General features: G+C 44.9%; 1 protein-coding gene across 4 annotated transcripts in view; it reads right to left on the reverse strand.

The window, feature by feature from the left end:
* CDH20 (cadherin 20) overlaps positions 1-17,046 on the reverse strand; it is a 204,499-nt gene that overhangs the window by 85,009 nt on the left and 102,444 nt on the right. For 2 of the 4 annotated variants that reach the window (XM_077353430.1, XM_077353432.1), the window contains exon 2: positions 7,076-7,227. The exons of 1 other annotated variant lie outside the window; for it this stretch is intronic. The gene's annotated coding sequence lies outside the window, so the exon portion shown is untranslated. Of the gene's footprint in view, positions 1-7,075; positions 7,228-9,313; positions 9,436-17,046 lie in introns of those variants that run through there. One more of the 4 variants, XM_077353431.1, reaches the window with a different exon arrangement.

The raw sequence follows: 17,046 nt of genomic DNA on the forward strand, positions 1-17,046 counted from the left end.
AATCATCTACAATATGATCTCCTTAATTACACAGATGTGTCATTTATTCTGAACAGACTCCTTCCCTTGCAGAGATGGACTGTTATCTCTGTCTTACAGCTGAGTTAATACAGTGGGCTGCATCCAGCCAGCTTTTCCACTCAACCTTGTCTAATTCTTCTCCTTGCTGCAGTCTCATCCCAGATGGCTTTTGTCCACTATTCCTCTCTGGTGGTCCAAAGGGTCCCATTCCTCCCTTTTTCACCACTGAAAAATCTGTTTGGAGTCAGCCCAGTATTTCTAACCATCATCTTCTCCTTGAAGTGACGTGCGTTGCCTTTTAAAATCTGCCTTTCAGTGGTTTTGTGCTGCAAGCGGCATGTGATGTTGACCCCCCAAATTCTCCCGCTGGCATACCAGCTAGGGCTGGCAACCCTATGTAAGAATCACCTGGACTGTTTATGCACTGGGAACTTCACTGTCCCAGCTCCTGTGCAGGAGCACAAATCAGGGCAGATGTGGTGCACCGGGCAAATGCTCCCCCGTGTGGGTGCAGGAAGAGGTGGGGCAACCTGCCATGACTAAACCTCCAGCCTGTAGCCTGGCATGAAACCTCCAGTGCGTAAACGGTCATAGTGGCTGAAGGAACAACTTTAGATACTGGGGATTAGGGGAAGGAGACAGGAGCGTCTATTTTCCTCTCTGACATATTAAGCTTCTTTAATACATTTACATGGCAGAGACACATATATGACTGAATAAAACACTAGTTTTGATTAGTACATTTGTTGTAACAAGTCCATTTCTCACCTCTCACACACTTGCTGGTGTGGCTGGAAGTGCAATTATGGTCTGATTTGTTCCCCCCAACATGAACCCCAGTGAAACACAGAGGACTTTCCTGCTGCCACTTTCATAACTTACCAAATAATGTGGATATCAAAAGGCTTCTCCCTGGCTCCTAGAATGCTGAAAAAGCAGCACGCCAGGCACTAGGAACCTTGGGATATGTAGTTTTCACATCACCCTGAATTCCATATGAAAATCCCCAGAAAACTGCTCACCCCAGAGCTTATTAGTGATCCATTCACTGTTTATTTTGTTGGAATCTGCAGTGTGCATGATTGAACAGGATATGGAGAATGTCCTGCAGAGGGCATCAGAGGACATGTGCATTTAGCACAGTTAGACTGGGAACTTCCTGATATTTTCCCCAAAGTACATTAAGATGGAGCCAGCAAAAATTGCTTAGGGTCACCAGTTCCAGAGAAAGCCAGGGACTTTTTGGTGGACTACTCTCGCAAGTGAGATCAGAGCCCTGCAGTACCTTGGAGGTTAAAAAAAACTCTCTACAACAGCACAGGTACTATGACAATGAACTTCTAGGGCACATTAAAAGACATTATTATCAGCCGATTGTCCGATCCGGCCTCCAGTCTGGCCTTGAATATCTCCCATAGCAAAAGTTTAGTTACAGATTTTATTTATGCATTTTTGATCACATTTTAATTTGCTATATTTTCAATGTTCCTACTTGCCACGAGTAGAAAGGGGCACTTGACAAATTAATCTTAAAAACATACCAAAAGTGAAAGTTTTGCGCTCCAACATCTTACACTGAATAGTTCAAGACTGGACGCGTGTCTAACATTTAATTAGCGCGCCAGGCCTCCTCCATTCAGCCACGGCAATTCGTCTCTCTTCAAAGAAATACATACATTGTTATATATGCCTCTTTTCTTTCTTGCTACGAGGCATATTTCAAAAGAACAGGCGCTCTTCCATATGCAACGCCATATCAATCTGATTATATCCTACATAATAAGGCATGCCTCCAGATAAAATAACACTTGGATATTTATTTCGAGGGACGACTTTGATGTTAAGTGAGCTAACCAAAATCTTTAAACTTAAAAGGCAAGATGGAGAATTTCTGTGTCATTGCAATCGAGCTATGCAATCCCGTGCAAGGCAAAGCTCCTCACGAGAGCTGCAGACTCGGGGACCCACTGGGAACCTTCTTGGGACCAATTCCCAATGCAGCGATGGGAAAGGTATCCGAAAGCGTTGCTCTGCTCTCTTGTGACTCAAACCCACGTTGCCAGTGCCGTCTTTGAACCAGGTCACCTCTAAGGACGCTGTGCCTCTTACGTATTTCTGAGAATATATGAATGCTCGAGAGTGGAATGAAAGAGAATTAATGATTCTGAGAAAGATATTTTTCTAAAGAATATGCCTTCACGTAATTGGAACATTCCAAAAGGACACTGGACCTCAAAAAGAGTCTTCTGCGCATGGCACGGCTTTGGGAAAGGCACGGCATTGGGGAAAGCGCCACTTGCAATGATTAAGGCAGGCTTTCTCAGCCAGGGTTTTGTGAAACCCGGGCGTTTCTTGATAGCCCTGGAAGGGTTTCCCAAATGAGTGAGAGTTAATTAATTTAAAATATATATATTTTAATGTGTTGAACATTTATTCCGTGATGGGATCATATATGGTCATGTCAGCCCCCCCCCACTCCCAAAATGGCCAGCGATGGGCCTGGAGGGGATGAGAAGGGGACGTGCCCCAGGTTAGCGTGTCTACCATTGCACTTCCCAACCATATTCTGCACGATCTTACCACTTCCGGGGTTTGTCTAAGCCTGGAGAAAGTTTCAGGGGTTTCTCAATGGTAAAAAAGTCGAGAAATGTTGGATCAAAGGGATGTAACACCTTCCACATTAAGAAAGGTTAAAGAGGTTAGGGCTTTTTAGCTTGGAGAAATGATGCTGGAGGGCATGACAGAGATATATAAAAATATGCTTGGGATAGAGAAGGCAAACCAGGAAGTGCTTTTCTCCCTTTCTCGTAATGCAAGAACTCCTGATTGAGCACTTGGCTTAGAAGAAAGGAATTACTTCTTCACCCCAAGAGTGATTATCTGTCACTGGAAGTGGTGGAAGCTACAGGCGTAGACAGCTTCAAGAAGGTGCTGGATAAATACATGGAGCAAAGGTCCATCCTTGGCTCTTAGCCAAAAGATACAGATGGAACATTCTGCCTGGGGCAGTGCTGCTCTGTGGTCTTTGAATTAGTGAACAGTTCTTCTCTTTGCCAAAGACACAGAGCGTTGGACTGGATGGGCCATTGGTCTGATCCAAGATGACTTCTTTTATGTTCTTCTCCTTTAGGATTCAGTCTTGACATAAATAGCAGGGGATGAGGGTGAAGGTCAAACTGGGCCTCCATATAGCAGATGGGTCCCAGCACTTTGGTTCATAGCACCTAAAACTAGTGGATAAACAAAGTTGCACCCTTCTGACCGTTCATCTTCCGAGCAGAGGCTTCAAGAATAAAACCAACAGGGGATCCACAAAGATCTGAAGGGGTATTTCATTTCCTTAACCACTATTTTCTCATTCCCTTCTCTGAAACCCCCCATAGTATTTCCCCTTCTCCAATTTCCTTCTTTCCCTTCCACCCATGTGTTAGCTGCTGTCACAGCTTTGACTATAATTATTATTTATTTACTGCAGTTATACCTTGCCCTTTCCCCCAATAGGGACCCAGTACAGCTCATATCATTTTCCTGCCTTCCATTTTATCCTCAAAGCAATCCTGCGAGGTAGTTCAGGCTACGATTGCGTGACTGGTTCAATGTTACCCAGTGAGCTTGTGAGGCAGAGGGGGGATTCATACCTCATCCCCCCCCCGCTCAGATCCTTGTCTGAAATGCTAAACCAAGGGTAGTCAAACTGCGGCCCTCCAGATGTCCATGGACTACAATTCCCATGAGGCCTCTATTATTATGTTTTAAATAGTCAACTATAATTGGAGCCAAGAAGAAAATATATTAATTTTTTGGGGGCCAGAACGTTCCTGCGAATTTAGAGAAAATTGCCTTCTTATTTCATTAATTAATTAATTAGATTTTTATACCACCCTCCGATACGGCTCAGGGCGGTTTACATAGAACGTTGCGGAGGCAATACATGGAATGGCCAAAGCATATAACATAGTCAGAAATAACATCAGCAATAATCCAACAGTGATTTAAATTAACATAAAATATCAATGATTTTGATCCACAATAATATAACAGGAATGACAACTCAGATAAGGCCCCCAGGGAGGTCAGACTGGTGTAGGCCATGGAGGGGATGTCTGAGGGGGACCAGTGGATGTTATTGGGTTTGGTCAGTCTCAGGCAAAAGTGGAGGAACTCCCTTTCACAAGCTCTGTGGAATGGCCGGATACCAACCCCCTAATCAGTTATAATGCATCATTATTTGCATTACTAGCATGGGAAATTCAAGCCAAATTGATGGCACCAGAGAGTTAGAGACCTGAATTTTGATTGTATTTTGTTACATACATATTAACTATTGAATATACTGTTTTAATTGTTTTATCTGATATCAACCGCTATGATATTGCTTGGCATTGTAATGGCCTTTGGCTGGAAACAATAAAGTCTATTCAATTCATTATCTATAGACTGAATTAGCAATCAAGGTTCTTAAAGAATTTCATTGTTAAATACTACATCAGGGGTAGTCAAACTGCGGCCCTCCAGATGTCCACGGACTACAATTCCCAGGAGCCCCTGCCAGCAAATGCTCCTGACAACTACTGGGGACTTCTTTACCTTCAGGGACTCCTGACAACTACTGGGGACTTCTTTACCTTCACCATCCTGTAGCAGCCCCCAACAACACCTGACATGTTACTATGGGACCACTAGGAACAGATTGAGGGGAAGGAAGCAGCAGATTTATAGTGGGAGAGGGACTCATCAATAATAATAATAATAACCGCCCTGAGCCTTCAGGGAGGGCGGTATATAAATCTAAATAAATAAATAAATAAATAAATAAATAAATAATCTTCCCTTTGGGTAGTAGAAAATCTTTTGGGAATCCACATTTATTATGATTAGACGAAGAGTTGGTTCTTATATGTGGCTTTTCTCTACCCAAAGAAGTATCAAAATGGCTGACATTCGCCTTTCCTCTCTCCACAACAGACACCTTGTGAGGTGGGTGAGGCTGATAGAGCCCTGATATTACTGAAGAACAGGAGTTGGTTCTTATATGCCACTTTTCTCTACCTGAAGGAGTCTCCAAGTGGCTTACATTCACCTTCCCTTTCCTCTCCCCACAACAGAAACCCTGTGAAGCTGAGAAAGCCCTGATATCACTGCTCAGTCAGAACAGTTTTATCAGTGCCGTGGTGAGCCCGAGGTCACCCAGCTGGCTGCATGTAAAGGAGGAGCAGGGAATCAAGCTCGCCAGATTAGAAGTCTGCACTCCTAACCACTACACCAAGCTGGCTCTCTTGGTGTAGCAGTTAGGAGTGTATAAAAATGTTTCTGTCTACTAATAGCATAGGGGGAGGTACAAGAAGAGGGGTCCAAGAGGTCATTTTTCACAGCATGCTGGGCTATTTCTCAGTTACTCTGCATAACAGGAATAAAGCTGGAGCACAAGAGTAAGTTCTCATGGAAATCTTTTGAAAGGGTGGATGGGTGGGAAGGCAGCTATATTCTTATTGGCTGCTTTTCATGCCAAAAGCAATTAGTGGTATGAGTTTTGGCAGTACTGATCAAGCCTTTTGCAGAGAGATATTCATCTGCAGCATTTCCCCCACATCACACTGTTGCTGCAAATGTGCATTTCTGGATGGCAGCCATGGTATTCGAAGCTCAAGACCTCTTTCTGCTGCTACCATAGGACAGCAAAAGCTCCTGCACCAATTTTGGCAACATAAAAATATCATGAGAAGGGAGCCACGTTTCAGCTCCTCTCTGCCACTATGTGGGAGGGCAGCATGACTGGGAGGAAGGAATATTATGAGAGCCCCACATATAGCCTAGATCTGGCTTTTCCAACCAGGGTTTTTTGATGGCCCTCGAAGGGTTTCCCAAATGGGTCGGAGATAATTCATTTTTAGAATATTTTTAAAATTTGTTAAACATGTATTGGGTAATCTGACCATAGATGCTTATGTTGACCCCCGTCCCTAAATGGCCAGTGATGGGCCTGTAGGGGGTAGGAAGGGAAGGGGCCCCGGGTGGGCATGTACACAGCGATATGTCCCGACCATATTGTGCACAATCGCACTACTTCCGAAGATTCTCAAATCGTGAAGAATGTTTCAGGAGTTTCTCACTGGTAAAAATGCCGAGAAAGGCTGACCTGGATTTTTGATTTTTCTTGGTGTAGTTTGAGAGAAACTTCCTGAAGTCAGTCCCACCTATCGATTAATGGGTCCCAGTCAAAAATGGCCTTTGCTTCATACATCAATAGTATGAGAATCGCAAATATAATTTTAAGAATGATGGGATTTTTAGGCTAGGGAAAGTTCGCATAGCAACAGTATGGTCCGAGGAAGAAAAAAATAAGCAGAAATATAAGCAGAGTTTTACCTTTTTAAATCCATTGAAGTAAATGGGCTGAGAATGATGTAATTATGTAATTATGCCTAGGATGGCACTGTTAAATAGCAAAATGCGTGTTTTAAATAGATATGTACATGTATTCAAGAATCTATCCCAAAATATTCAAGGGTGGGTGAGGGATTTCTCAACCTTCTCTGTGCCTGGAAAAGATTAATCTGAGATGCTGGCATGGAGGAAGTAAAGCATAAATTTATGTAGCTCCCCTAATATATAATGTGTTCAAATGTGATACTGTCACTGCATTCTAGATATGCAGTAGGATATGTTAATAGCCCAAATTCTTTTGGATTTAGCATATTATTTGTCCCCCCCCCCGTACCCAATGTAAACTGACAGTCAAGTACTGAAAATTTTCCAGCCCCCCCCCTGTCAATCCCCCCATAAGGGATTTTTTAAAAAGTTTATTCTTAAACCTCTGCCATAAAGAACATGTGCCACATTTTTGGACTTCTCCATAAAATCCAATGAGATTTATTCTGAAATAAACAGGCATAAGTCTGGAATACAACCACCACCACCCCACACACACACACATACACAAAAATCAGTAGATGTCTTTATTTCTGGACCACTGTAATGATTTTAGCAAACTGCCTTCTAGTATAGGAGAGATTTGGAGCACATAATGCCATACAAAAATAGCATCATATCCTACCTTTGTGTTTCTTTTACAGATGTCACTATCTTGGCCTTTCCTCAGTGCTCCCTTCACTTAAAGTTGTTCTGGGGGTTACAGGTAGATGCTTCATCCGACAGCTTCCCTGGCAGGAACCTCAGCAGTTTTCTCTTTTAATCATCCCAGTGTTGCTTTAACAAAAATAAAAGTTTCATTTGTAATTTAAGAGTCCATCAACTTTGGGGCAGGAACTGTCATCTTCAACCTGCAAGAGAATTTTTAATCTGAAAGCTTTTCTTTTCTTTTTTTTTAAGTCGGCTTCTTTTTCAGTTGAAGCTCTAGATGGAGAATAAAAATACACAGAAGTCATTCATGAAGCGGCTGATAAAGAGCACAAGTCACTTCGGTGGACAGCCAGAACAATAGGGAACCGTTTTTCTGCAGAGATGTTTGGGGATGAATAATGCATGTAAGAGGATAACGGCTACCCTGTTTTGACTGGGGAGGGGGGGGGGGAATATGGGAACAGGATGTCCCAAGGATCCTTACTTCAAGCCTGTCATTCTTGTTAAAATTATTTAGATTTGCTTACAAATAGACTATGATAAAGAAGGGAACTGTCTGGAAACTTTGAACTGGAAGGCGATAACTACTGGATGGTTCTGAATAAAACAGAGAAATAGCTCATGCATCCAATTGCCAAATGCAACAGGGTCCAAGGCTTCCGGATCTTTAATAGCATTGCATTCATTAAAACAGGGGTCGTCAAACTGCAGCCCTCCAGATGTCCATGGACTACAATTCCCAGGAGCCCCTGCCAGCATTCGCTGGCAGGGGCTCCTGGGAATTGTAGTCCATGGACATCTGGAGGGCCGCAGTTTGACAACCCCTGCATTAAAAAGTACATATTTTCCATGACTAAAACAGAACAGGAGGTTGGCCTCTTATGACATCTAACCAGCAAGTCCACACCTAAAAATGTATCCTGCATACAGGCTGAGACAGATACACGTACACACTGGTTTCCGTGTGGCTGTGTTTTTTCTAAAATCCTATTATTGTCCAAGTTAGGCGATTTCACTAAATGTAGCCTATCGGCTGAACTGCCCTTCCGAAGCATTGTTAATTAAGTGAGAAATTCTTCATTAACAGTAGTTCGGAACCGGTTTGCTAAGTTCCCCCTCGGGCACTGGAAGCGTAAGTGAACTAGTTACTCAACGCAATATCAACGTCTATCCTGCTTCAATTCTTTTTGAAAGTTGCCCGGTGGCATTCTCTACACTCTTCTGTCCAGCCCAAATGTTCTATTCTCCTTTGCATATGTAGAAAAGGAGGGGGGGGGAGGCAAACTGTATTGACATTAAAATACATTGGCTGTCTACAAAGACCTGCACACTTTTCCTTTTCCTTCTCTCCTCCTCCAAAGGGTAAAGCTGCAATACCTGTCATTCTAAACAAGCCGCCAGATTTCACTTGTCATTTCAGTTGTCCTAGCAAGATAGATTCTGTTTGTTAGTTCACACCACTGCGCTCACTTTGAAACACAGGTTATTAGCACAGTGGGGGCTTGTTACTTGCATGCCAGGGACCTAACTTTGACATCGCTTCCTAGCAATTTCTTCCAGGATGTCATAGGTGTGTGTGTGGTGTGGGGCAGGGACTGTGCAATCCATGCAGAAACAGCACCAGGGAAATCCTTAGGCCAGAATTGAAAGTGATTTCACTGGCAAAAGTTTTTCTCCCCATTTTTGGCACAGAAGCTGAAAAGAAGAAGAGGAGGAAGAGGAAGAAAAAGCTTTAAAGGGGAAAAGCTACTGCTGTCATCAGACTTTTAAAAAAGCACTCGCATGCCAATTTTAAAAGAACGGCTAGTTCAGCGATTCCTTAAATAACCTGTCCCTTTCTTCATAATCATCCAATATATTTCTTTCACCTTTTGACTATTTCGGGCTTTTTAATAAAGTAAAATGCTCAGGTTTTTTTTGGGCCAGAATTATATTTTAGAAAGGCACTCTGAAATATATTATCCATCTTATGCGTTTTTAAAAAACGGATGAATTAATGTGGAATTTCTGATTTGCTGGGGGAAAAGGGAGGAGGGGAACTTCTATGCATTTTCCAAATACACTTTTCATCTATTCACACTTCCAAATTAATCTTACAGAAACCTTTTTATCAGGATAACTGAATAATTCTGATAGTTCTAACACACACACATAAAAGCATTGTATATATGGAGGGGAAAACACAAAAAAACGGATTCCACCCTCTTCTCACCGGTTCACATTTTCTCTTCATTGCGCTGATCACAGTTCTTACTTGATAGCTTTTATTTTTCCCTCTCCCTCTATTTTGAGGTTCCTCTCTCTCTCTCTCTCTCTCTCTCTCTCTCTCTCTCTCTCTCTCTCTCTCTCTCTCTCTCTCTCTTTCTCTTCCCCATTAGGATTCGAATGGGCTGGTTGTTTGGCCAATATGTCGATATATGGCTGAATACACACATAGAAAAGCAGCGTCCCCTTTTGTTTGGGGTCCCCGTATGGGTGAGCGTCCTTCCACACCAATAAGCAATGGCTTCCCTTCACAGTGGGAACTTTCCAATAATTGCCAGAACAAATTAAACTCGAGCTCTTCGGATTCCTTCCCCTTTCAGTTTGAAAATGGAGAGAACCAAAGAACAAGCAATGACAACGTAGTGCGGAAACAGATTGGACACAGGCCGTGCTCAGTCGTGTCATGGGTGAAGAGGTATTGCATCAGGAACCCTTGGAAAGGGTCTTTCCAAATTGGGTGACGAATGCCACAAAGTAGGTTAACTAAGAATTCACTCATCTAGAACGACTGAAGACAGCTACAAAGGAAGTAACTCTTATTTCATTCAACATACGACCACAAGCAGGAAACACGAAGGCTTGGCATGTCCAGCTCTTTTACTCCGAAAGAGCAATAGTGCCATGGCCACAAAGGGGCAGATTTTAATATTGTGGTGGTGGTGGTGGAAACCTACCTACTTTTAAAAAAGGCCTAGAGGGGGGAAACCTACCCCCTCCCCCATTTTTCTGTTTGTTTCCCATAAACTTTAATATCTTTACTGAAGAGCTGTGTTCACTCGGAGCAAACAGTTCTGAGCTCCATGGAGCAGTTGTCGGACTCTCGGTCCTGGTCCCCACCTGGTGGAATGAGCTCCCGGAGGAAATCAGGGCCCTGACAGAGCTGAAACAGTTCTGCAGGGTCTGCAAAGGGAACTCTTCCACCAGGCATATGGTTGAGAGTGAGACCGAGTGACCAGCAACAGCTACAGCAGGGGTAGTCAACCTGTGGTCCTCCAGATGTTCATGGACTACAAATCCCATGAGCCCCTGCCAGCGTTTGCTGGCAGGGGCTCATGGGAATTGTAGTCCATGAACATCTGGAGGACCACAGGTTGACTACCCCTGATCTACAGGGACCCTGCTTCTTCTCTCCTAAAAAGTCCACCCATGTGTTCTGCCCTGGACTTGTTTGCATTGTTATACTTTGCGCCTGTGTTACAGTTTATTGTTTTATGAAAGCTGTTATGATAACTGAGTTCTAGGTTCTGTTTTTAAGTTTCATGTAAACCGCCCTGAGCCTCAGGGGAGGGCGGTATATAAATACAAATAAATAAAATAAGTAAAAATTAGACGGCTTCATGTGCTGATCTGAGAGGTCCCTGGCTCAGTTATGTCATGGGTGAAGAGGTATTGCATCAGGAACCCTTGGAAAGGGTCTTTCCAAATTGGGTGACCAATGCCACAAAGTAGGTTAACTAAGAATTCACTCATCTAGAACCACTGAAGACAGCTACAAAGAAGTAACTCTTATTTCATTCAACATAGGGGACTTCAGACAGTTCAGGACTTTCCAACCCAAAACCAACATTTGAACCGAAGCTGGAAAAAAGGGCAGGTGGAAACGATAGTAGGTTTATATGCCCTGTTGGTGAGCTCGATAACTAAGCCACCTCATTTTTCAAACGTCCTACGAGGGTAACGCCAATTGCACTGCATTGCAATAACCTATTCTGGATGTTACTAGAGCATCTGACTGGCAAAGTTGTTTGTTTCCAGACGAGGCGTTATCCGCTTAAGCAAGAAAGAGGCACACCTAGCCACTGACAACATCTGAACATCTAGAAGCAATGAAGGATGCAAGGTTTATCTCTGTCTACCTAAGTCTTAAGAGAGACCCAACCTCTTTCCAAAGCAGGCTGCAACAGAGGGAGCCGGCCTATGGTTTAACCATCGATTTTGGAGTGAAGGTTGGAACTTTGGCCCACTCCGATGATGTCACTTCCAGGTCATGCCAGTCAAGACACTGCCATGTCATCAGCATTTCCTCCCTCCATTTGCTCCCTGCCAGCATGGATGCCAACCTCTAGGTAGGATCTAGGGATCCCCTGGAATTATAGCTCATCTCCTGACTAAAGAGATCAGTTCCCCTGGAGAAAATGGCAACTTTGGAAGGTAGACTCCATAGCATTATATGCCACTGAAGTGCTTCCCTGCCCCAATTCCTGCCCACTCTCAACTGCATCCCCAAAATCTCCAGGTATCTCCCAGCCCAAAGCTGGCAACCCTACCTGCCATCCCACTGAGGGGCAGTGGGGAAAGAGAGCTGCCATAGGAGCCCCACTGTAGCACCATCACCATATCAGCCAAAGCACCAGCTAACCACACAACCATCTTATTGGGATTAATTTTCAGCATCCCCATCTTTAGCCAACAGTTCAGGAGTAAACCAAGCCATCAAAATCCGGCAGCATCCTATGAGTCACTCCAGAACAATCTATGATTGATAGTATTGAAAACGAGAAAGAAGAATCAACAGGACTGCACACTTGCCCCCATCCAATTCCCAAGGTAGTTTCTGCCCCCAAAGTAAAATCATACTGATTCTTTGAACTCAGGCAAATGGTGAGTGGTGGGCACAAGGGAGTCTGTTGGTGCTTGGCTCTTGTGGCCCTTTCTTGCATTCCCAGGGAAATGCCCATCACCACTTTGGGATCGGGACGTGAATTTCTTCCAGACCGGACTGGACAGGGATTCTGGATGTTTTTCCCGAGGGCATTATTTGGGCATGGAATTGGGGTGACTGTGGGTGGGCCGGTAGCTGTGAATTTCCAACCTCCTGCAGAGGTTGGACTAGATGACCCTGAAGGTCTCTTCCACATCTATGGTTCTACGATTCTAGTGCCTGAAAAACACAAAAACCTTCACAATGTCATTTCCAGGGAATACCCTGCAAGTAACTCCACAGCCCTGCATCATTCTTGGAATCCCCCCAATCTCTATGGTAAAGACCAGAGGACAGGGCAAGTTCCTAGAGCAGTGGTCCCAAACCTTTTTCCGGCTGGGGTCCGGTGGGGCAAATGCCCTGCCCGCGCAGCGCGCATGCGAGATTTTGTGCCGCACATGCACGATTTCGGCTGTGCATCACGCATGTGCGCGATAAAACTGTTCTGACCGGGCAGTGATATCAGTGCTCTCTCAGCCTCACCCACCCCACAGGGTGTCTGTTGTGGGGAGAGGAAAGGGAAGGCAACTGGAAGCCACTTTCAGCCTCCTTCGGGTAGGGAAAAGCGGCATATAAGAACCAACTCTTCTTCTTCTTCTTCTTCTCCCCCCCTCCCGCAATAAGAAGCTTCCCGGGCCGCAAGCTTGCAGCCCGGGGAAGTTTTTTACTGTCGGGGGGGGGGGGGGAGAGGGAACCGCAGCCCGGCGCCCTGGCCTTCGCGGCCCGGCACCGGGCCGCAGACCGCAGGTTGGGGACCACTGTCCTAGAGCACTCCATCCCTCCCAAGTTTTCTTCCACTGCAGGGTTGATCTAGCGCAGGCAGCCAAGGGCAGAGCTAGGAATGGGTGGGCACTTGGCAAGCCCATGCTCCATGTGCATTTCAGCTATTTTGCCCGTATACGACTGCGGATGGCAAAGTACAAAACTTTGTGTAAGAAGCAAACAGACAGGATATGCGCCAAGGAAAAGTGAGGGGGAAGACGGAGTTTGAAGGAAGGTGGCTCGCAGAATGCACCCGGTCCTGTTGCAGACAACAACCTGTCTCCAGTCACACACATTTGGATTTCATCAAGAGGAAGGAAGAAGAAAGGTCCCCTGGGAAAGGTCTCTCGCACACAGGCATGTGAAATAATGGAAGCGTGTGATCACATCTCAAGTTTGTCACCACTTCACAAAAAGACCTTGAGAAACCTGTTGTGACTCGCGAATTTCTTGGGGGAGGGGGGGAAAGAAATCTGTTTTTGCAGCAGCCTGCAAACTAGCTAATTACTAAAATAAAGCTATAGTTTTCGTTGAACTATGGTGAGTCCAGAGGAGGGCAACGAAAATGGTGAGGGGTTTGGAGACCAAGATGTATGAGGAAAGGTTGGGGGAGCTTGGTCTGTTTAGCCTGGAGAGGAGAAGACTGAGAGGTGATCTGGTAACCATCTTCAAGTATTTAAAAGGCTGACATACAGAGGATGGAGCAGAGTTGTTCTCTCTTGCCCCGGAAAGATGGACCAGAACCAGTGGAATTCAGTCTAAACCTCCAGAAGAAGTTCCTGACAGTCAGAGCGGTTTCTCAGTGGAACAGGCTTCCTCGGGAGGTGGTAGGTTCTCCATCTTTGGACATTTTTAAGCAGACGCTGGATGGCCATCTGACAAAGAGGCTGATTCTATGAACTTAGGCAGATTGTGACTAGGTGGGCAGAAGGGACTGTGTCTGAGCTTGGCTCTTTCTTGCACACCCAAGGAAATGCTGATAGTTATTTTGGGGTCAGAATGTGAATTTCCTCCAGACCAGACTGAACAGGGATTGTGTTTTTCATTGGGAGGGGGGGCATCAACTGTACATGGAATTGGTGTCACTGTGGGTGGGCAGGTAGTTATGAATTTCCTGCATTCTGCACAGGGTTGGACTAGATGACCCTGGAGGCCCCTTCCAACTCTATGGTTCTATGATTCTAGTGCCTGAAAAACACAAAACCTTGACCAGCCATGGAATAGTGATCAGAATGTTGGATCCAGGAGACCCAAGTTCAGATCTCATCATGGAAGAGAAAAGAAGCAGAGGCAGTTTTTATACCCCACTTTTCACTGCTGAAGGAATCTCAAAGCGGCTTCCAATCAATTTCCTTTCCTCTCCCCTTAACAGATACCCTGTGAGGTATGTGGGGCTGAGAGAGCCCTGAGAGAACTGCTCTGCAAAAACAACTGTTAGAGAACCATCACCCAACTGGCTGCATGTGGAAGAGGAAGGGGGAATCAAACCTGGCTCTCCAGATTAGAGTCGCTTGCTCATAACCATGACGCTGGCCTGTGATTCTCGGCCTAGCCCACTTCACAGGGTTGTAATGAGGATAAAATTGAGGAGGGGAGAATGATGAAAAAAAGGACAAAGTAAATAAAGCAATCAAATAATGTTTAGCCCATGATGAAAGACAAACAAGTTTAGAAAAGTAATTTGAAAATTAGGTGAGAAGAATTGGTTTTTGTACCCTGCTTTTTACAATCACTTTCCCTTCCTCTCCCCACAGCAGACCACCCAGTGAGGTAGGTGGGGCTGAGAGAGCTCTGAGAGAGACTGCTCTGTGAGAACAGCACTATCAGGGCTGTAACAAGCCCAAGGTCACCCAGCTGGTTGCATGAGGAGGAGGAACGGGGAATCAAACCCAGCTCGCCAGATTAGAAGCTGCCACTCTTAACCACGACCCCTAGATTTGGAAGCTGGATGGGACATTCATTTACAATAAAGAAAAAGGGAAGATAGAACTAGAAAGATACATAACATTTTGCAATGTAACTTGTTTTGAAGCACAAATATATATATACTAGAGGCCAAGCCTGTTGCATTCAGGAATACAACGGGCGCTAGATTGGGGGTGGGGTGGAAGAACTTTGTAGATGGCCTCCTCCTCCCCCCAGGACCTGGAAAAGCTGCAGGCAGCTGTAACAACTCACTGGGTACAGCCTATACTTCTCCTACCCCCTCCCCACTTCTACACCAGGGCAACTCATTGGGGCAGGCTGTCCTCATCCATCCATCCATCCATCCATCCATCCATCCATCCATCTGACATGTAACCTCCCTACTGCAAGAACTAAAACACCTACAGTTAAAACAAAGCACGTGCTCAGTTCAGTGCTTGAAGGTAGTGTGTGTGTGTGTGTGTGTGTGTGTAAAAAGTGCTGTCAAGTCACAGCCAACGTATGGCAATACCAGCAAGGGGTCTTCAGGGCAAGTGAGAAGCAGAGGTGGTTTGCTGGTTTTTGTCTCTGCAGAGTATTCCTTGGCCAAGTGCCGACCCTGCTTAGCTTCCGAGATCTGACGACGGCTTCCTTCCCTCCCTCCCTCCCTCCCGAGGGTGTTCCCAGAGACAATCCGCCACATGCCATGGCAGGGGAAATACTGCTGATCAACTGTTGCATTTGTCCTCTGTGGCCAATGCAGTCATTTGTATACATGGGCAAGAACTATGCACATGCTTGGCTAGGTGTGTCGATTACACAGGGAAGGGGTATGCAACTGAGCAGCTAAGCTGCTGAAATCATATTAATTTATTTATTGGATTTTTTTTTGATCGCCCTCCCAGCAAGCCGGCTTTGCATATGCTGAAGACTTTGAAAAAATAGTCAGTTTTTAAGCATGCTTCTATTGTCTCGGGGACCACCTAAAACTACAATAGAGTCCATCAAACATAAGTTTATGATGACTACCTGATGATGCCGGAAGACAAATGGCCATCACGTCCTGTCCCCCTGCCTTGAACACGTTACTAAAATACTTGAAAAATGTACTTTACAGATTTTGCAACACACACACGCAAACAAATCACTTTTAAAATCACAGCTTAACTAAATTTTCACAAGCTTAAATCACAGCTTAACTAAATTTTCACAGGTTTTCCAATGATATCTATTTCTTGTGATATTTCATGTCCTCAGTTTTGCTTCTTCACTTCCGTGGAGGGTTAGGCAATGATTCTCTTATTCCAAATGGGATTGGTATTATGTGTGGAATCATAGAATCATAGAATCATAGAGTGGGAAGGGGCCATACAGGCCATCTAGTCGAACCCCCTGCTCAATGAGGCAGTCTTCCTATATATACTCTTAGGATTCCATGTGATGAGGAGGGCATCTCTGGTAGAGAGAAGTTCGTCATGAATCAACACAGTAACTGCAAGGATAAGGTATTTACTTGTGCTGTAAGAAATCTTACTCATTTATGATCTCAACACTCTCCCACTCCATTTTTATTTATAATAGCAACAAATGCATTTTTACCTAGTAGCCAAAACTAAGAGACAATTTGTAAGTATGAAATTCTTCAGAGCTTTGTAATAATCAACCGGAACAGGCCAGCACCCACCGGCAGGGCCTTCAGGGTATGTTGTGGAACCGGCTTCTACCCTTCCTCCAGCAGGTCTTGAGGGAGGGCATACATCCCTCTATGTTTACTCTGAAAGTCACTCGATGACTGGTATGGGCCAGAAACGAAAGATACTTAAGGATCTAAAAAGGGTTTTTAAAAAGTCAGCCAGGGCCATTATTTTCTGCAGAGAAGGATTTGGAGGAGAGCCCAGAAGCCTGTCCAGATTGAGCACACAATGGCCAAAATTAATTGCTCATTGCATAGGGTGATTTTGGGAGTGTCCACATATCACACAACTCCATTACCTATGTTATGACACACTGTTGGGCCTCTATCCCCAGTTGTTGAAACCTCGAAAGGACCTGGTTGGCCACTGTGAGAGACAGGATGCCGGACTAGATGGACCACTGATCTGATCCAGCAGGGCTCTTCTGATGTTCTTGGCCTCCATGCCCTGTTGTTGGCCCTCCAGAGGAACCGGTTGGCCTCTGTGTGAGATAGGACGTTGGACTAGATCAGGGGTAGTCAAACTGTGGCCCTCCAGATGTCCATGGACTACAATACCCAGGAGCCCCTGCTGGCAGGGGCTCCTGGGAATTGTAGTCCATGGACATCTGGAGGGCCG

Source organism: Paroedura picta, chromosome 9, assembly GCF_049243985.1.
Source record: "Paroedura picta isolate Pp20150507F chromosome 9, Ppicta_v3.0, whole genome shotgun sequence".
Lineage (NCBI taxonomy): Eukaryota > Metazoa > Chordata > Lepidosauria > Squamata > Gekkonidae > Paroedura > Paroedura picta.